Raw genomic sequence first — 22,634 nt, 5'->3', positions numbered from 1 at the left:
ACATTCGAGGTAGGAAGCATGCTCTTAAACACCAAAACACACAAAAAGGAAGAAGCAGATCTCTGTACACAAGACGGCAGTGCGATATTAGAATATTGCGCTGCTTTTTACCTGGAGTAAAACTATTGGATTGAAGGAATGCTAACCGCTGGGTTAAAATGTATAGTTGTTATTTGGATAAATCTGTAAACTCGTGATCTTATATGTTTTAAAAGACAGCACAGGAAAAAACGACAGTGCTGATTATTTTCCAGAGATGGAGCACTGATGACCTATTCGAGCTAATTGATAAAGCCCACCCAGTGGATACTCTAGCAGAACGTCAAAGAACATTCACCTTTGTATCCAAGGAAACCACAGGAACAACATCAAGAAGCACAATCAATTCCCCTTTTAAATCTTTCCTGTAAGGTATGCTACGTGAAATCATGAAGTTAATCCTCTGATCTCTTTTGATCACGAACAAAGTATTTCTGATGGAGCGCTATGTTCAAAGATTTAATAAGCTTTACCCCTGCCAACGATTCGGCGTGAAGAAGTAAAAGTTTCACAGGCAAAAGCAGCTCACCACCACAGCCAATATTAAATGTACTTGCCGGTACACTATCATGTGCACTGCCTCAAAAGTGATCTCGGCAGACGTTGTTCCCTACATAAAGCTGACCGTGCCAAAGAGAATTTCTGTTGAGAAAACAAAATATTTTTTCTGCCTTGATGTTAAGCCTGTCTTTTAGAAAGTCTATCTCTAAACACCTCCCGCAGCCTAACAAAAAGCGCTTTTACTGATTGTATTGCAGGTCTTAAAACATTAATATTTGGCAGCAGTGGGATTCAAACCCACGCCCCCAGAGAGACTGGAGCCTAAAATCCAGCGCCTTAGACCACTCGGCCACACTACCTTCCTCCACGCCAACTTGCCACCACAGCCAATATTAAATGTACTTGCTGGCACACTATCATGTGCATTGGCTCAAAGGTGATCTCGGCAGATCATGTATGTATGTTTATGTATGTTTTTCCATACATAAAGCTGAAAGTGCCAAAGAGAATTTCTGTTGAGAAAACAAAATATTTTTTCTGCCTTGGTGTTAAGCGGACAGCCTGTCTTTTAGAAAGTATATTTCTAAACACCTCACGCAGCCTCTCAACAGACTAACAAAAAGAGCTTTTACTGATCATATTGCATGTATTAAAACACTAACACTTGGCAGCAGTGGGATTCAAACCCATGTCCCCAGAGAGACTGGAGCCTAAATCCAGCACTTTAGACAGCTCAGCCACACTACCTTCCACCATACCTATCTTCCTCACATTCCTGGCTTGGACTGGGGGGGCTTCAGCTCTTATCATCAGATCTAATGGTATCATGACATGTGGAAGTGACTGCACCTTCATCTTCCGAGATGCTTTCAATACCACAAACGCTACTTTCACCGACACAAACATAGCAATAATGAAGGTGGTGGGATTCATCCTTTGTGCTGTTTGTAGGGGCGCAACTCTACGGCGATCTACTGACTTGAAGAGCAAAAATCAAAATCCTCTGCTATTACTGTTGCTTTTTTCATATTTTCTTCAGATCCTTCATTTGAACGTCGATTTTGAAGGATATTGATGATAATACCACATAAATTGTGGTTTTCTTGTGATCGCCAGTTTTATTCAAATACCAGCCTTTTTTACATTTCCTTGCGTGTTTCACAAGGTATAATAGCCCCCCTCGCATCCTCAGCTAACATATTTTAAAATTACAATAGATTATACAGCATGCATGTTTGTATTTATATTAAAATGAAAGTAAATATACCAGAATACATACAGTGCTAACCCAATAATTCTTGTCAGGTTCTCCAACAAATCTGCGTTGTTATTTTAACATGTTTCAGCTGAGAGTGCAACAGGAGTATAAATGAATTTTCCCGCCAGCCATTCAAAGACCAAATTCCATGAGTGAACATTATTTTCTCAGAAGTTGCCGGCATTGGACTTTGCCGGTGGTAATGAATTATGTCCACAACTGTTGTAGTAGTTCCTTCTTGAAGTTCGACACATGCAAAGCACTCGTAATATCATAGGTGTTAAAGTTCGCTGAGTCTATTCGAGTCATGGTGTGTATCCCTGCCTATCATTGGGAGACGGGTAGCTTTTTTACACTCAGATTCCAATCTTCAATGCTTTGTGTGAGAGCTTACATAACTTTCATTTTCTCACATTTTCTGACGACTGTTCCAAAGGGGCACCCTGTCAATACTTTTCAAAAATCTGCCTGCATGTTTGATTATTGTCATTTAATTTAGAAAAAGTTCAATATTGATCATAACTAAAGAAAATAATGATCACGAACAAAAAAGGGATAAAGATGCCAGTTGATCTTGAATCACAGCTGGGTAACACGGGCTTCTGTTCTGATATGGTTATACGAGAAACAGGAGGAATCGCCAATCTCCTATAGAACATGAGTTGAATCAGGAGTGAGACATTTCTTATACTCGTGCATATGTCAATGCCTGACCTACATCATAAAACTAACATTAAGTTGTCAGAGACATTAATTTATATACAAACAAGAGACAGACCAAGTAATAATTCTACATTAGTTCAGGTGGGTAAACCTGAACTAACTAATAAACCTATTAATAATTCTACATTCTACAACTAACTAATAAACCTATTAATAATTCTACATTAACGTGTCCTACACTGATCAGACTAATTGACATGGTCTGATTCAGAGCATGTGCAGTTCGTGCTAATTACAACAACGACAGTTCTGAACCCTCATCACCGAACTGAGCACAAGTTCAGCTGTTCTCCAGTTTTGTTACGCATGTTTTTTCATTTCATTTTCATTTCAATTGAGTTCAGAGCTGGAGCTGATCTCCAGACAGTGCAGTGTTTTGGGTAAGTTGTCGAAATTCGCATGAGGCTGCAGACAACTTACCCAAAGTGTTTTCTATAGCTTTCAGGTGCAGTTCATTTATATAAAAGAATGTAAGTGGTATAAACGCAACAAGGCAGACGGCAGTCCAACCTATAATTTTCTAACGCGAGGCCTGACGCATTATTCATTACGCCACTGACCCTGCTATTGTAGTGCTAAAAACACCTTTTCTACATTTATGTCTGTTTAAAAATCACTCTCTAAAAAAGACAAAGGGTTTGTGTGTTGCGCTAAAATTCCGCTTCATTTCGAATGCAAATAAAAACCGTTTTGTTCCAAGAAATCATAAATTTGTCACATCCTTCATACTATACTTCTCTCTTGTATTAGTAAAGCATTTTGATTTAAACTGAACAATATATGAAAGGTTTCATTTATACACTTACACATAATAAGTATACGAATAAATACTTGGAAGAAGCCGCTGCTCAGGTATAAGAGAGATTTAAAATCGGATCAGATGATTTAGAGTCCAGACTGCAAACCAACAGCTGACACAGGTCTTTTATAGAACCGTTTTGATTTCCTCTACTTTGTCCCCTTGACGTCATTGTCCTGCTCGCAGCCGAGCCCGACACACGTCTGTTTTTTGTCGCTGGGCGCACACCCTGCGGTCCATGCGGGTCCTAATACCCCAGTACAATGACGGAATACTAAACTGTAAACAGGTGCCGTCCTTCGGCTGAGACGTAAAACCGAGGTCCTGACTCTCTGTGATCATTCAGAAGAATGGTGGTGGTGGAGGGGAGTCCCCATTACCTGTAAAGCGCATTGAGTGGAGTATCCAGAACAGCGCTATATAAGTGTAAGCAATAATGATGATTATTATTATGTAAAATGCAATAAAAAAATATCAAACTTTGATTGAAAATAGGTCAATGTAAAAACTGATAAAGCTAATGGTTTTATAGGGCTATATCTACTTTTTTTTAAAAAATGCGAAGTCTTTCGCGATTGTGAAAGTTAGAGAAGGTGTACCAGCGGGTGCCTTCATATCGCGAGCGTCAGTCTCACCCGTAGCTGCGAGAAGGTTAAAAGCGCCCAAGTGAGCTGTCTTTCGTCAAAGTAATTGCCGGAGCAGTAAGACGCAAAACACCATCCAGCAGCTGTAGACGATGTTCGGGGAAGAGCTAATTCTGTTTTTAGCACAGGGAGTGAGAATGAGCTCAGTCCGGCTCCCAGCACAATCCATCCTGGTTTGGTTACAGTGCGTCTGAGGCTCTTTGGATCGTAACGTAAAAAAAAAAAAACAATTGCTCATATCGTGTGACTTCCACGACAGGAAGGAAAGGTATCACTTAAAAAAATCAGAACTGAAGATTTGGATCCTGGGCCTCAATTTGATCAAATTATTAAAATGATAATTATCAAAATATCAGACTGTGTTTCTGCAACATTTCGTGCACAGTACGCCATTTTAATCTAAAACAGTCACAACGAGGGCTTTACACGCAGTCCGGGGTATTTTCCCCTTTTATATTTTTGCCACTTTATATCGAACCTGTTATACTCCCAAAAGTGCATGGTAGCTTGTACTTAATAAAAATGTACAATTCACCGCTGGTATAAACAGATGTGTGCCGTGTCTGCCATTATAAGCATTTGTTTAAAAAATAAGTCCACAATACGATAAAAACACAGAAAGCACAAAGTTAATAATACAACGACCAACTACAGTCTACCAACTGCTCTCTGGCACATACTGCCCAATGTAGTGAAATATTCCAGATGAGTAAAAATCCCAGATCGACATTGTTTCCAACTCGTTTCCTTAGTCTTTTTTACCTTGAATTTAAGCCACAAACCAGGATTCTACTGTATAAACTTCCGGGGATATTAAAACATGTTTGATGGGGTATCAATCATTCCAGGCTGAAATTGACACCTTTTTTTTTTCTTGGGGGAAATGAGGAACAAAACTAAATGTCATTCTGTGTTTCTTAGAAGCATTATCACAGCTAATGCATGTAATGCCTTTAGTATGTGAAGGTGAGAGTTCAGTTATGCCAGGGAGTAAAGAGAACTGAAATTTAGAAAATTCATATTTAAATAGATTGCAAATCTTCAAAGTGTTCTGTCACTGCAAAATTATTACAGGGGTCTACCAGCTGTGGTACGTGCTTGTTTTGGGACTATTTCCAATAAGTATCGCATTCGCAGTAATTGTGTGTCCTTACTGGTATCTTTTAAACTGTGAGGGACATTCGGTTATATAGTCATAATCGGATTTTAACGTGTCCTGCATTTTAATTTACTGAACAGATAAATTGAAAAGTTCTGATTCAGAGCCCCTGCAGTTCGTGCTAATTAGAACCACAACAATGCTCCCGTGTCCTGAGCACCACACTGAGCACACGTTCAGCTGGGCTCTGACTTTGGTCAGCACGACTTCTTGTTGCAGTTTAGCTCAGAGCTAGAGATGATCTCCATATTCTACCGCACTAAGTAGTTCGAAAGTTAGCACACAGTACACACTTTGTAAGTGGAGTCAGGTTTTTAAAAAATTAAACCAGCGCCCTGTCACAGAAAAGTACCCCGGTCTCCCGCGCAACAAGCGGGGGTACTCAGCACTGTACTAACGAGGAGCGCTTATTCTCAGCTGAGCGTGAGCTCTGTTTACTGTCAGCAGACATTTCCTCATTTCCAACGACGTTTTCGCCTGCTCTCAGCTTTCTAAAGACGGTCATAAACGCTCATGAAGTAATTCATGTCAGTTTGAAGTCTGTTTCTGTTGTCTCGGCTCTTGACGAAGAAAAGCCGTACCTGGGAGACTCCCTCTCTAAAGAAGTTTGCCGTCACCCTGCAAGGGAGAAGAGCCATCAATCACTGAGACAATTAACATTAAACACGTGAAATGCGAGATGTTGTGATTTTTTTCCCACTTAAGGCTTCTATCGTTTCTACTCTAACGAGAAAAGGTTTTTATCAGAAGTGGGATTTGAACAAACGTCTCCAGGAGAAACTGCTAACTGACCGCAACGCCTTAGACAACGAGCCTTCCTGCCTGTGGTTATTGTATTGAATTATATGTTTTATTTATTTATAAGAAAAAAGTGCAATCAAGTAATGAAGGAAACGTATTTTTTAATGGAAGAAACTAGTACGAGCAAATGTAAAGTTTAGAGCAGCGCTCAATAAAAACGATCAGAAACCGAAAGCGCTTCTTTTGCGGATCAGTATATTCCAATACCGGTGGTTCTGCAGAATAAATAAGCCGAACTCCAAACACTGTTGCCATTACGGCTACTCTGGCTGCAGCTGCTTTAAGATCTACTCAGCGGGCACAGGTTGTAGGAGGTCAGACTGGTTTGCGCTGTCTAAATAACAGTGTGCGAATTTAAACTTATTTACATAAGACTATTTACAATGTAATACATGCTCCAAAAACGTTAATACTGCACTGGCTGCTATTTGAAACGCCTTCATAAATGACGCGTAATAGAGATTGATGCAGCTGGCTTTTATTCTTCACAATACATTGCAATCAGGAAAATATACTGTATTGTAATCAGGAAAATAAATCAATTATTAATATGCAATACAACGTCTGTTTTTAAAAATGATAGCTGTTTTACACTGACGTTGCTCTTTATGAGATAATCCAGATTGTGAAGACGACTGCACTCTCGCAGATCAAAATATTACACGAAGGCTGTAAAGCACACTCTAAATTTATCCGAATATTTGATTTCCGCGATCCGTTTAGGCTACAACAGGCAACTTGGCGCTTCTCCAGCAAACCAATTCTCAGTTTTGTGAATTACTTGTGCTTCCAACACACTACCATCTATAGCTTGTCAGGATGGCCGAGTAGTCTAATGCGCCAGATTTAAGGGCTCGTGTTTTTCCATTGCTTCGGTGTTTTGGTCTCTGAATAGAGGCGTGGGTTCAAATCCCACTTCTGACAGCTACCGTCTTTTCCCTGCCTTGCGTTTTTCCTGTCTTCTTGTGCTCGCTGACAACGACAGGAAGAGGAAAACGGAGAAACCGGCTTGGGGGCACATGATGGGCAGGGAAATACTTCTTGAACACTTATGCGATTAGCAGAAAGTCAAATAGGCTTCGATTTTTGCCTTAAGAACTGTTTGGGCTGCCTGTAATCGAGGAAAGATTAACTGCAAAGTATGCATTCAAATGTGAAAGACCGAAATATAAAACCACAAGAAGACTTATTAAAGAAACATTGTTTTCCTTGCGGTTTCTCCTGTATTTCACTGGCTGGAGACGCTGTGTCCGGGCTCAGCGGTTATATAAGAAAAGACACAGGCGCGGTTCATGGTTCTGCGCTCCCCGTGCGAAATGCGCGTCTTTTCTCTCCTTTAATACCTTCATACACTCCTCTCAAACCACAGCAAATTCACGGAATATTTCGGTTTTACCTATTTCACAGGTAGTGGGTCTTTTTTTCAGAGATCACAGGTAGAAACAATAAACACGCTGAAAACAGGAAGGTATTCCTGATCGTAGGCGAAGATGTGCAAAAATAAATTTCCTAAAATCCAATAAGGTCCAGTCACGTTCAGGTACTATTCTGATGTAGATGAATATTTTTGGCACAGCTGTTACAACAAACAGGCAAATAAACTTTTTTTATTATTCCATTCGAGCTGTAGTTTTGAAAATGTTTTTTCCATTCATTAAATAATACAAAACACAAACCCACCATAAACGTCTGACCATTGATATTCCTGAATTATAAGATCGTACACACGTACCGCGAAATTCGTGCAAGAGTCACAGCTGGTAGGCAGTTCAACGAATATGATGCCTTTCAGGGGCCGAGTATTAGACACGCGTTATCGTGCGGAGCTTAGTCTTCCGCTAACGCAGTCTTTGCCTCGGACCACCCCTCTTGGCACATTAGCCCTTTAATTTTCGATGTTCTGTATAGAACACCGAATATCTTGAGGAAGTCTGTCAAGCAAAGACTGCTGGATAATTGAGGTGCAAACATTGGTTCAAAATCAACATCCTCTGCTATTGCCGTTGATTCTTTGAGAGTTTCTTCAAGTTCTTCATCTGACATTCAATATCGAGGGATATTGAGCATAATACCGTACTATTTGTAGCTTTCTTTTGATCGCCCGTTTTATTAAAATGCCAGCCTCTTTTACAATTATTTAGATGTTTGGCAAGGTGTAATAGCCCCCCTCGCATCCTCAGCTATAATATTTTAAAAGTACAACACAATTACATTATATTGAACAGCGTTTATGTTAACATTTATATTCAAATTAAAGTAAATATACGAAAATATTAAAATACAACTTCGGCGATCTGTCGTTTTTGCTTGTCAAGTTCTCAATTTTGCGTTGTATTTTAAATTACTTTAGCTGAAGATGCAACGGGAGCATAAGTGAATTCTCCCGCCACCCACTGGAACATATAATTCCATGGGTGAATACTAACTGCTCGCAAGTTGCCAATATCGGAAATTATTGGAAATTCCCAGTAATGTTGACTCTGGTACTCAATTGTTTACTACTGCAAATATCAAAATAGTTCAGGTTTTGCGGAACAATTAAATTTTTGCGGTGATGATGTTTACTATAGGAAGAAGTGCGTCCCTTGGTGGGATCAAAAAACCCACCTTGGGGTTAATAGCTGAACACGCTAACCGATTGCACCACAGAAATGCTGACACCTTGCTTTTTTTTCATTTACATACTTTTGGTGAACAAAAAAATTCGCTTCCATTTCATCTTTCGCAAGCTATATGATTTTAAAAAAACGAGTTGTTCTTCAAAGGAAATGAATAAACGCATTAAACCAAATCAAGACCTCTTTGAGTGTCCCAAATTACATGTAAAACAAGACAGGAAAAAACAGGTACCGCTGGAATTCGGATCCAGGATCTCCTCTTTATGAAATAGGTGTTTTAACCAGCTTTACCACAGCACCGGCAGAACACTATTCTTATACAGGTGGGTACCCACCCTCAAACCTTTGTTCTCCCGCTACTTTACCTTTGCCTACTGCCCTGTCTCTCGCACACCTGAAGAAGGCTCCACGGCCGAAACGTTGTGTTCTCTTTCTTCTTTTTTTCAGCATGGAATAAACCTATTACCTATTCTTATACAGCCGCTTGGACACACCGCTCTGAGACATCTGAGGTCGATGTGCTGAGCCCGGTCGCCGAGCAAAATCATGCCCAAGGTGGGTGTTTTCGTGACGAGGTGGCCAAGTGGTTAAGGCGATGGACTGCTTATCCATTGTGCTTTGCACGCGTGGGTTCGAATCCCATCCTCATCGGTTTATGTCTGCGACTTGTGATCTGTTTCTAAGTCGGACTGGTTTTCTTTAGCTACTGTAGTAGAGCAGTAATATTTCTAGCGTTGGCTGAACATGGCTTACAGCAGTAGCTGACAGATATAGTCTCTTAATATTTAGGTTAAATTTATGCTTTGTACTGCTTTCACCTGATATTAATAGTAGTCCTGATGAACGATTTAGGGACATGGCGCATCTTGAAAATGTTCTTGTTAATTTCAGTTTGGAAAAAAATGCACTCACCAGAAGCAGAAACTGGCCGTATCTGCAAAATGCGCAATACAATAGCATATCTTGTCTTGCTATGAGTCCTTATCTGTTACAGGAGGCGTTGTAGGACTTTTTTAGCTCAGAAAAAACTATCAATTCATTTACATTTCTACTCCATCAATATTAGCAATGTTATTTTTACTAAGCTGTAAATAAACGCAAATTTTAAAATACATTTTAAAATAAATGCTATTCCATATATTGTAACTTTTTGGTATTTAGAATTTTTATCTGAGGATGCAAGGGAAAGTATTATACAAATGTGAAAGAGGCTTGTATTTTAATACAATTTTCCATCAAAAGAAAACCAAAATCCGTATGATATTACCGTCAATATCACTTGATATCAACGTTCAGTTGAAAGGTTTGAAGAAACTCTCAAACAAGCAACTGCAGTAGCAGAGAGTTCTGATTTGAACCGATGCTTGCAGCTCAATACTCCATTCGTCCTCGAAAGAAGAAAAGACAAGTATGTTTTGAGTGTCTCCATGATCCTCTTCTCAGTCCAAAAGAAAGATTTTATATGATCCTGATCCCACTAGAAAAAGGGTCAATTTCCGCCTGCACTGATGTCCCGTCAAACGTTTTATAAGAACTCTGGACGTTTATAGAGTAGAAGCCTGGTCCATTTCTTCTTCTGAACGAGACTATGGGAGTGAGTATTTTGATGTCGAACTGGGATTTAAATAAAGAGTAACACTACACTACATTGGGCTACACGTGTGACAAAGCGTTTACTTTTCGACCTCTCGATAGCTCAGTTGTTAGATCTTAAGACTAGAAAAAACAGCGAGTATTTCTTATGTCCCTGGTCTGAATCCAGTTTGAAGGATGGTGTTTTCTTGTTCCTTAATCAAAAAGTGAAAATTGCGAATTTGTCTTTCACTTTGACGTTCACCCGAAAGCTCAGTATACAAAGAAGTAAAGGCTCCTGTTCTGAATAATCCTCAAGTCTGATTGTTTTGCTTAGACCTTTAAAATGTACACTGTGGACTGTTTGCTCTTCCTAACACAACTAAAAAGCCGCCGACAAACTTACTGATCGGGAGTTTAGTTTAGTGATAGCGCGCACTTAAGACGCTCCGTTTTCTATCACCGGCATCTCTGTATTCTTTTTAAACGCGATATTTTTTATTCTTCGTGTGTGAATTTCAGGGAGACTCATAAACCCTTTGTCTGTTTTTAAGATACATTATTTTAAACCAGACATAATGAAAGACGTAGTAATTAGACACACGTACAAAACACATGAATGTAATTGAGAAAATTTTGACCGGGGCGATGTATTACTAGTAGCGGCTCTGAACTCAATGTGGTGCTGTATGGGAATGCAATACAAACGCCAATGGCACAATGGATAACGTGTCTGATTAAGGGTCAGAAGACTGTAGGTTTCTACTCCTTCGTGGTTCGTGAAGAAGCTTTTAAACCACACTACTCAACACTGACATCGAAGTGTGTGCGGTCCTACACAACCTTACTATCGACTAGATGAGTCTTCTGTTCTATCTCCGATTCTTTCCGCACATTCCTGCTATTTCACCACCGTTATTGTAGGACAACAGCCACAGACACGAGAAGATATACTATTCCAAACAAATGTCTTAAAAAATCACGTTGAAAAGGGTGACAATAAGTTTTTGTTTCTTTAAGGTAACCTTACTTTTGCCTGTAGAGTTCACATTATTTTCTGTAGCCGCAAAACCCAAATATTTCTGCTGTCTCCCGAGAAACACAAGCGTGGAGTCAAATCATATTAAATAACACAACACATCTATTAATTTAACACCCAGATGTGACAGAAGACATGTAAGACTTACACACAGCCTTTAATATACGATAGTGAATTTGCATGTATCCTGGGGAGGGAAGAGAACTGATATTAAGGAAATACATATTTAAAGGGGATGTAAGTCTTAAATGTGTTTTGTCACATCTGGGTGTTAACTGAATAGTTTTTTAGCATTATTTATTGTGTTTTGACTCTATACTTGTGTTTCTCAGGAGACAGCAGAAATATTGATTTTTACATTTATATTCACATTCCCGGTGATATTGACTTAGGAACTCAACTATTTACTTGTAGTTTGACTCGTGTCAAAAGTTGAAAATCTCTGCAAACATCAAGATGGCTAAGGACGTGGAAAGAACCTCAATCACATTTAGAGAAGGTAATGGTTAGATCGGATTAATTCGAAGTGTGTCTCTGGGTGCGTTTGATCTACCAACGTTGTGATTAACTGAAGGATACCCTGATTGAGTGTGCCATAGAAACTGACACATGTCGTATTTTTTCTACATTCACAGATTTTTGGCTAAAGTAAAAAAAATCGTTGTCATTTTCTTGCCAGCTGGCAGTAATTCTTTTGCATTGATAAGAAAGATGAGCATTTCATCTTTCGCAATGTGTGGATTTCTTGAAAAACAAGTTGTGCCAAAAACGAAATGAACACTTCCTTTAAACATCATGCAGAAGCATGTTGTCTCTAACAATAAACGGTGCGCGAAGACAGGCACCGCTGGGATTTGAACCCAGGATCTCCTGTTTACTAGACAGGCGCTTTAACCAACTAAGCCACGGCGCCGGCGAAGCGCTGCCCTTTTAAAGCCACTTGGACACACCTCTCTGTCACATCTTCGTTCGGTGTGCGGTGAGCCTGCTCGCTGAGCAAGTTGAGAAAGGATGTGAAGTGGCTTTTATCCAGCAATTTCATTACCAAGGAGCTCGATGTGCTTTTGATGATTTACAGGGTGTCCAGTGCAACACGCGATGGGCTGCTGGGATTTGGAGCCAGGATTTCCATTAACTAGACAGGTACTTTAACCAACTAAGCCACGGCGCCGGCAGAATTCTCCTCTTTTACTGCCGCTTGGACACACCGCTCTGAGACACCTGCGTTAAGTAAGTGCTGAGTCGGCTGGCTGAGCACGTTGCCTCCTTTACATTCAATAGGAGCCCCGACACTAAGAGAAACGTACAGAAATGGCTTTTATCGGACACTTTTCATGTCCAATGCGCTTGACATCTCCCACGGGCGACAGAGTTCATTTATGACGCTTTTCCTTTCTTTCTTCTTTCTGTACACTTTGATGAAAAAAAAGAGAAATCATGTAGAGAAAATGTCTTTTTTACATGGAGAAAACGTGCACCAGGAAATGTGGTGTTTAGAAGAAGTGAGTGAAGGTGAAAAGTGACCTAATTTACCGGAGCAAATGCTCACCTAGCAAGGTCTGCTTTACTACAAGAGAAACGTAGAATGAAAGATGTGATAATTTAACGCCGTTGTGGAACAAAACGATATTTTCTTTGAATTCTAAATCAATTAGAAATTCAGAGCGACACATAAACGCTTTGTCTGTTTAAAAGTGATGATTTTTTAAAACTGATAAAAATGTAGAAAACACGTTTCTTACTTAGAAATTGGAGATGGGGTGGTGTACTAGTAGCGGCGCTGAACTCACCAAAGTGCACTTCAGTTACGTGACGGGCTAAGTTGTTTAATGGATAACGCGTCTTATTTCGGTTTATAAGATTGTCGATTCGACTTCTACCGGGGTTGTGTGATTTAAATCAGGCTCCTCAGAAGCAGATGTCCGTTATGTAAATAGACCGCACCTGAAAGCAAACGTTGGGTCTGGTTTCCTTTCTTTCCTGCATGAAATAACAAATCGTTACAAAAAACACCAGCTAATGTCCAATAGCGTTAGTCATTTAAACAAACATGAATATACCGTAGGTCTTGGTACATGGAAGTGGATTTCTACCACAATTAAAAAAGGACAAATTATAATTACAGGCTTCAGACACTTTTTTAAACAAAAGTGACCAAACACTCCCCAACTTTCAGGTTTGCTTGAACCTGTAATAAAAACGAGGTCTGAAGCTTCCATTCTCTGATGTTACTGTCTCTAAAGCCGGACGTGATGTTTCGCGGATGTGCAGTGTGCCTTTTCTCTTGTCGTGTTCAAGATGATTGGCTGCATAAGCTCCTGAAAGGAAGCCCCATTCACATTTTTCTTGCATCAACACTCAATCTCCAGGTCTTGCCACAGTCCTGTCACAGACCTGCTGATTTTCAAGGACCTCAAACAGCCTGGTTTACAGCATCCAAGCTCGGTGACCACCCTTCAGACAAAATGGGAAGAATCACAATGTGTCTGAAGTCCTTTCTTTCAACAAATTGGAAGAACAAATTGGGTGTTCTGTACTGCGCTGTTACTTCGTTCAGATTACCTATGTGGTGTACAGATAAAATTCAACTGCGTGGTGTAATTTCCAGGTTTGGTACCACCAGAACCTGCAAACAAATGAGCTGACCTCGACGTGATTTGAACGTGCAAGCTTCTAATCTGGAGTCAGACGCGATACCGTTGCGCCACATGCTAAACGTGTTTTTAACTCCCCCAAAGAGAAAAATCAGCGTCCCTGAAAAAGATTTATTTTTCATTCTCTCCTGTGAGGAGCGCCACTCTTCCAACGAGGGTCTCTTCTTCCCAGACCACAGATTATTCTTCCTGCCCAGCTCTCACACAGATAGCAGACACACCATCTCCACTTATGTCTTCACTACATCTATAGATTTGACCCCCTACAGCCCCGATATTCCTGGACAGGATATTTACCACCAGCCTCGTGAACTTCTCATCTTGACCTCTCCCAGGAGGAGAACAATTAGCACAGAATCCTCTCTCTATTTAGCAAATAACAGAAACCACAGTTTACCTGTCAAGACAGAAAACCAGGCTGCTCCAGGTGAGGCTTAAACTCACAACCTCGGCATGACTCCACTGATTATGTCATTTTACATGGCCTGAACCAGGAAAGAGATTGGAAGTCAAGAAGTTATGGTGTTGTTTTAATACTTGCCTACACTTTTAATTTTTCTGTCAAATCTTTTATTTTGGAGTACTTTCAATTGATGTTTAACCTAGTCCCGACGAACGATTCTGGGCCATGGTGCGTCTTGAATAATGTTCTTATAGGCTTCAGTTTGGAAAAGTGCGCTCTTCAGAAGCTACCGAAACCGCTAATGGTTACATAACACTTAATGCAAAAGCAACGTTCGGGTTTGAAAAAGAATATTACTTGCTATGAATACAAACTCTGTTACAGGAGGGGTGTTAGGGCTATTTTAGCTTAGATCATCAATTCATCTTACAGTTCTTCTCTGTCTATATCAACAGTGTTATCGCTACTGAGCACTAAAGGCAGGTCCTGGCAATACTTCATGAGATCTTCTTTAGAAAACATTTAAAAAATATATTTCCACTACCATACATAAAGTAAAAGATACCGATTGCAGCTAGATGCAAATTCCAATCGAAAATGTATCAGCTTTAAAATTTTCTTTTGGAACCAGCATGAGACTCAAAATATAATTGTGTTTGATTGTACAGCATAGATTGTACAGCATTTATGTTTATATTTATGTTAAAATTAAGGTAAATATATCAAAATATCAACATCCAACTTCACAGTGCTGACGTAACAATGCTTGTCAAGTCCTCAAACAATTCCGCGTTGTATTTCTAAACGATTTTAGCAGAGGACGCAACAGGAGTATAAATGATATCTCCCGCCAGCCATTCAAAGATACTTTCCATGGGTGAATATGGTTTTCTGGGGAGTTGCGGTGTTGATCACTATTGGACTTCCCCGGTCTCAAGTGTTGTTGTTGGACACGAGCAAAAGACTCGCATTTTCTGCAAATATAAAGTGAGTTAAGATTTCGGATTGAGCGGAGACAGTGTTTACATTGACAACATTAAGGAGAGAATCCCTGGGTGGGGGTGAATCACCAACCTTACAGTTAATAGCAGAACGCTCTCGCCGATTGCGCCACAGAGACTGACAAATGAGGATGTTCTCCATTCGCACCTATCCGGTCAAAAAATAAACATCGCTTGCATTTTCATGCCACAACCCATTTGTATCCGCTAGGCGGCGCAGTCGTCTGGCACAAAGATAGCTTTGAAAAGCGTTAAAGGCAAGTCATTCCGAGTTGGTCGTTTGTGTTTTCGAAATGCTGTATTGCTGCCAAATGCTGAAATGATCTCTCGGCTCCTCGGTTGTCACCTCTGCTCTGTAAAGGAATCACAGCACGCGTCGGCTTCCAGCACGGTGGGTCGGGACACGATGCCGGTGGTCGAAAAGAGTGATGTCTTCCTCGTTAGTATAGTGGTGAGTATCCCTGCCTGTCACGCGGGAAACTGCGGTTCGATTCCCTGACGGGGAGTCGCTCTTCTTCTACATCCTTAGAGAAAGGACTGGCTTTCACTTCTCTGTGTTTCCTTTCACAGCGCCATACACCTTTTCATTGCTCTTGCTTTCAAAGCATCTGCACGGCACACGACTCGACATAAGGATGCGCATTGAAGTGAAAGCAGGAAGCGCTGCGACATCCACTGTGCAGATCCCGCCACACTAAGAGGTGAGTGGGTCTGTTCGATCACAGCACTAGGCGAATCCCCAAACAGTGTGCGTGGCGACAAAAGAAGCCGATCTGTTTCGAACCGGGGACCTTTCGCCTGTGGGGCGAACGTGATAACCAGTATACTACGGAAACGGTGCGAAACCGTGCCCAGTGGCCCAGCGCTGAGCTTCGCCAGTGATATTCGATGTGAATTGAATGCTATTCAATTCACCAATCCTATTCAGGGGCGGAAAAGGTCAGAGCTGTGTGTGCCTCTGTAACTCGCCGTGATCGTATAATGGTCGGTACTTTGCGTTGTGGCCGCAACAACCCCGGTTCGAATCCGGGTCACGGCAGAATAGGGGCGTCTGCTTTTACTACTTGCACGAATGAAGGCAAAAAAAAGCCAATCGATGTGAACGAACGGTGCTTTACAGAGCAGTACTGCCTGACTGGATCGTTGATGAACTACAGAGGCCACTCCGACCTCTTCTCTGTTTTCTTCTATGACTAACTAAGGACTGGGCTGCGTCTTCGACAGCCGGGAAGTCGGCCTGGACCGCTAATTCCCGAGAGTCCCAGCCAGCCAGCCGGCTGAGATCAGTGCGGGGAGCCCAGCCCCTGCGCACAGGCACAGCACAAAGAGAAACGAGTGCATCGCCAAATTGACGTCCCGCTAAACTGCTACAGGAGTAAGAAAAGTAAACCACCAAACTGTGTTGAAGCAAGAGAGCATAAAGTGTGAGCGCGGTGACTAGGTTTTTATACTGGCAGGACCTGCTACCACACACCTGGTCACACTACCGCTCAATCAACACAATCAATTACACACAGAGACCCGGATTGTTCTCAGCGTCTAATTAGAACCTGCTTCCAGTCTGAGGCGGGACTCCGTGAAGCCGCCTGAACACTTTCCCGTGTGTATCCGACCTCAGCGGAGGAGTTCCACTCAATTTAGACAGAATTAAATCACCCACACGAGTAGATTTGGCTCAGATGAATTTATTGTTCAATTAGTTTCTAATTTCCGAGGACAGTGTGTTAAACTCGTTGCCAGACAGAGTACGGAACATGCGACAAGTCCGTCCACACTTTCATTTATCGAGGGGGGTGTTCTATCAACATGTACCGCAATGAAAATAATTTTACTATTTTTCACGTGTAATTGCATTCACATTAAAATGTGTAATACAAGCATTTCTTTGCTTCCCAGTAAAGAAATACTGATCAGCTTTTGACATGATCTGATAATAATTTGTCTGATTTTCCAGAGATTGCTTTTGCTTCGCAGCACTGAGAACCAATGGAAGCTCGTTTCCGCCAGGGAGTAAAAAAAAACGCACTATGGTATCTCAGAATTGTGACTTAGAATCTTAGAATTGTGACCTAAAAACTCAGAATTTTGACTTTATATCTCACGTTTGCGACTTCGAAATAGCCCATATTTCATTGTCTGTCCTTTTGTTATTGTAACGGATTCTTGTGCCTTCGCCGCTCCCACCCTACTTCGTGCCTCACTGTATTGGCTCGAACCCAGGCCTTGCTAGCTGAGCTAAAGAAGAGTTTCTTTTTTAAGTAAAAAAGGACATACAATGGAAATATGTAAAAAGTATAAGTTTCAGATTTAATAATTGTGAATTCCTCTGGATGTGAAGTGTCTATTTCTGTATCTTATTTCATATTCTGTCTCCGTTTTTGTATTTCTGGTGTTTCAATATTTTTTTTTTAAAAGCCCACCGGCCACTATTCCATCCGGGTACTATGGAAGCCTCACTGGCGGAAATGGGATTCCATAAAAAATAATGTAATTAAATTTGATTTTTATCAGGGCACTGTACAAGACAAGTCATCAGGCCTATAGATCCTATGATCTTGTACGATTCATCAATATAGTGTAACGGAACGGCCGACATACAATTTGTAGTTCAGGTGGGTAGCTGCGTCAGCATGCGTAGGCTGCAAATGAACAAGTAATAGGTTTATTCCATGTTGAAAAAAAGAAGAAAGAAAACACGTTTCGGCTGAAACGTTGTGTTTTCTTTCTTCTTTTTTTCAGCATGGAATAAACCTATTACTTGTTCCTTTGCGACATACAATTTGTACGATCTGGTTGCAGTGATGACAGCACCGCCCTCCCCTGCGCATAACAGGGATGCTGGCCGCCGGGACTAAAGAAAGTGTTCTTTAGCTCAGCTGGCAAGACCTGGGTTCGAGCCAATGCAGTGAGCCACGAACTAGAGTGGGAGCGGCGAAGGCACAAGCCCTAGAACCCGAATCCGTCACAATAACGAAATGACAGACAATTAAATATGGGCTATTTCGAAGTTGCAAATGTGAAATATAAAGTCGGAGTTGTGAGTTACTAAGTCGCAATTCTGAGTTACTTAGTTGGAATTCTGCGATACCATAGCACGTTTTTTTGTAACTCCCTGGCGGAAACGGGCTTTCATACATTTCAATTAGTCTGATCAGTGTAGGACATGTTAATGTAGAATCATTACTATGTCTGTCTCTTGTTTGTATATAAATGAATGTCTTTGACAACTTAATGTTAGCTTTTAATTTAGTTTTACGATGTAGGTCATGCGTTAACATATACACGAGCATACGAAATGTCTCACTCCTGATTCAGCTCATGCTCCATAGGAGAGAAGAGATTCCTCCTGCTTCTCGTACAATCATATTAGAACAGAAGCCCGTGTCGCCCAGCTCTGATTCAAGAGCGACTCGCATCTTCAGCCCTTTTTTTATTCGTGATCCTAATTTTCTTTAGTTATGATCAATATTGAACTTTTTCTAAATAAAACGACAATAATCAAACATGCAGGCAGACTTTTAAAAAGTATTAGGAGCTGACAGAGTGCCCTTTTGGAATAGTTGTCAGAAAATGTGAGAAAAGGAAAGGTACGTAAGCTCTCACACACAGCATTAGAGATTGGTATTTGATTGGAAAAACAACTACCTGTCTCCCCAGCATTTTACGGTGCTGTTGTTTTGATTTTACATATTGTTAGCATTTTAATGAATTGTTAAAAGATTGATACACAAATCGCTAAATAAGAAAACGTGAAAACCCTAGCTGTAAGCAATTGGCCATTCATATTCCTGAATTTTAAATCCCTGTGTTTTTCTGTATCCGAATGCCTGGTGCAGCTAATTTGAAAGCGGAGTCTACGATTTACTGTATTGCAGAAGCGTATTGTTGCCACCAAGGAAAAAAAATCCTGAGTTTACAGGAGTAAAAGAGGAAACAAATGCAGACACCGTTTAGAAAAAAACACACACGTCTCAGGCCTTAACCATGACAAGGATGGGATTTGAACCTAGACGAGCAGAGCACAATGGATTAGCAATCCAAAAAGTGACTCCTGTTTAATTTTCTTTTCACTTCCTCGATTTGTAGTACGCTCCTCAATCCTTACAAACGATAAACAAAACGACTTCATGTGCCACAGCATTCTGCTGCAGGTACTGTTTGCACCGTGTATTAGGCGAACCCGAATTAAATATTTTAAATATGTGAAGAATTTCATGAAAAAGATCACAGCCAATGTCAGCAAATCGGAGCCTGTAGGCAGCTTCAACGGAACAAAACGATCTGAAGCCGCAATTCTTTCATAGTGTATTGTGACACTCTAACCACGTTGTTGCTATTACTGCTACATCTGCTGCCGTTGCTTTAAACTCTACTCAGCGGGCAAGTAAAGTTGTACAAGGAATAGACTACTTTGAGCCGTCCAAATTCTATTATGTGAATTTAAGCTTTTTTTAATTAATAACAGCATTAGTAATACAATGCGTGCTCAGAAACGTTACTTATTAGCTTATGAAGCAATATTGTTTCGACAATTTGCGGTCTTCAAAATGTAAACGCTAAAGTTTTTATACTTCCTTGTGAGCAGATCACCTTTGATTAAGAAAAGCAAAACTTACTCCCCTGTTGCTTTCATTGCAATATCTGAATCGAGACCCAAGCGCTAAGAAAGCTGAAAAACGCAGAAGTAATAAACCCGATTTTAATTTAGATACACATTTTCTAATGCAGCCTTCATTACAAGACACTATTTCTCGAAAGCGTGTTATGTAAAAAAGAGAAAAACGAAAATATATGGATGACAATATTTAAAAGATGAAGATTTTACTTTTGAGAAATTGTCATTTTATGTATCTAGACGCTTTTCAACCGCTGTTTTTAGAACTTTGCTGGGCTTCCTGAATCATTTTCAGTGTTATAAACTGGGTGTGGAGGTAGCGATCACTTTGTAGAGCAGTTGATAGGCTGGAGCTGTTCAGACTACGTTTGTTATTTCTCAAACGCTTCCATCATTTTTCTTTCACGCTAGGACGCGAGTGTGTACATGTGTTTGGTTTTCGTTTCACTAATTCTCATTGAAGATTTGGGAATTAACGAAGAAAGAATCAGTAGCCAGGAAGGCAGAAGCTTTGGTTCTCAACGATCTTGAAGACACGCTCATGTAGAGCAGCGTGTGATGATTTGTACTACAAAAGACCAAGTGCTCAGTGACGTCTGCGTTTACCGTTGAAACTTTTCATCTCAGGTGCAAAAGCAGTTGTATTAAACATAGCTGAGTGGCGCAGCAGAAGCGTGCCGGGTCCATAACCCCACGATCGATGGATCAAAGCCATCCTCTGCTATACACCTTTTATGCACGATTGATAAGCACACCATCAGTTTAATGACGTGCATTGAAACTGATTTCTTCTCTTGTGTGTGCAAACTTCACACTTACGGTGCTCTTTAATCTTTACAAATATGCAGATGCCCAAATGTTTCTTTGGTTGTTCTGACATCCTTTATAGATTCCTCAAATCCTTCAAATGAACATCCATATCAGCACAATTATGTTTATATATTTTAAAATTAAAGTACATACAACAAAAATATCAATGTACATTTGTACTGTGCTCATTTAATAATGATTGTCAAGGATTGTCAAGTTCTCCAACAACTCTGTGTTATAATTTTAAAATATTTTTGCTAAGGATACACAACGGGTGTATAAGGCATTCTAACTACGGCCAGCTGAAGATAAAATTCCACACGTGAAAATGGTTTAAAACACGCACATTTCCTGCAAAGTTCAAGAGGGCTTTTAGCGGAGATTGTGTTTACATCGAAACAATCCGAAGCGCGTCCCTGACCACCAGCCCTTTGTTTAACAGCTGTACAAAGACACACTCCCGTGCAAAGAGCAACGGGAGTATAAATGAATTCCCCCACCCTCTATTCGAAGATAAAACTCCATGTGCGAGTCTAAGTTTCCTTGAAGCTACTGATGTTCGTCTTTTTTGGACATTCCCGGTGATATTTACTAAGGAGCTCAATGTTTATCTGTTGTAGTTCGACATGTGCAAAACATCTTATTCCCTACAAATATCGGCCAGGTCATGATTTTCTCAACAGTTCGTGTCATTGCAATTTGAACCATACTTTTTTCCTAATGTATGCTGACCTGCCCAGTGGGCCTTGATTCGTCGAATATAGGTATATTCACGGCGAAAATACGGCTATACGTATATGTACGTCGCCGCGACTTATAATCAACGTCGAATTGCAACCGTAAAATCGACGACATGAATAAACGCATATATAACGTCGAAAACACATCTAACACAGTGCCTGAGGCTTTTTACTGTATATATCGTGTGTGCCGCAACTAGGAGTATACGGCACTCTGCACAGTGTACGAAGTAAATTATTTTCGCAGTCATTAATTTACACGTGTGTAATAAATATAATACATTAATGACTTAATGAATTGCGGACCACATTTAGACGTCTAAAGTATGCGTTTAATAGACGTATATTATACGTCTTTTGCCCAGTGGGTGCCGTGTTCAGAGGGTCATATTTAAAAAATGGTACATTTAAAATTTCTTACTGTACTTCAGGATTTTGATAGTGTGTTACATTGTCTTTCACACCTGGGTGTCAGAATTGTGAGACGTTCTTACAATCAGGGGGGAGGGCATGGAGAAAACATGCACCAGGAAATGTTGTGTTTAGCAGAAGTGAGTTAACATGATCCGTGACCTAATTTACCAGAGCAAATACTCACCCAGCAGGGTCTGCTTTACTACAAAAAAGAAGTAGAGTGAAAGACGTGATCATTTAACGCCGTTGTGGAACAAAACGCTTTTTTCTTGGAATTCTAAATCAATTAGAAATTCAGAGCGACACACAAAGGCTATGTCTGCTTAAAAGTGATGATTTTTTAAAAATGATAAAAATGTAGAAAACACGTTTCTCACGTAGAAATTTAAGATGGGGGTGGGATATTACTAGGGGCGGCGCTGAACTCACCATGGTGCAATTCATTTACGTGATGGGCAAGTGGTTTAATGGATAACGCGTCTGATTTCGGTTTATTAGATTGTCGATTCGACTTCTACCGGGGTTGTGTGATTTAAATTAGGCTCCTCAGAAATAGATGTCCGTTATGTAAATAAACCGCACCTGAAAGCAAACGTTGGGTCTGGGTTCCTTTCTTTCCTGCATGAAATAGCAAATCGTTACAAAAAAAAAACACCAACTAATGTCCAATGGCGTTAGTCATTTAAGTAAACATGAATATACTGTAAGGTCTTGGTACATGGGAGTGGATTTCAACCACAATTAAAAAAGGGCAAATTATAATTACAGGCTTCAGACACTTTTTCAAACAAAAGAGACCAAACACTCCCTAACTTTCAGGTTTGCTTGAACCTGTAACAAAAAG

General features: G+C 40.4%; 1 protein-coding gene and 2 non-coding genes across 3 annotated transcripts in view; 1 reads left to right on the top strand and 2 right to left on the bottom strand.

Annotated features, from left to right (window-relative positions):
- The window catches only part of LOC148812526 (uncharacterized), a 140,764-nt gene that overhangs the window by 33,981 nt on the left and 84,149 nt on the right, over window positions 1-22,634 (bottom strand). The window lies entirely within an intron of this gene.
- On the top strand, window positions 9,112-9,193 carry trnas-gcu (transfer RNA serine (anticodon GCU)). Its single transcript has one exon. It is a non-coding gene; the product is annotated as a tRNA-Ser (tRNA).
- Window positions 11,993-12,066, bottom strand: trnat-agu (transfer RNA threonine (anticodon AGU)). The gene has a single exon. It is a non-coding gene; the product is annotated as a tRNA-Thr (tRNA).

The sequence above is a fragment of the Atractosteus spatula genome (assembly GCF_055471065.1).
Source record: "Atractosteus spatula isolate fAtrSpa1 chromosome 10 unlocalized genomic scaffold, fAtrSpa1.hap1 SUPER_10_unloc_2, whole genome shotgun sequence".
Taxonomy (NCBI): domain Eukaryota; kingdom Metazoa; phylum Chordata; class Actinopteri; order Semionotiformes; family Lepisosteidae; genus Atractosteus; species Atractosteus spatula.
Note: the sequence above shows the minus strand (reverse complement) of the source record. Positions and strands in the feature narration are given on the sequence as shown.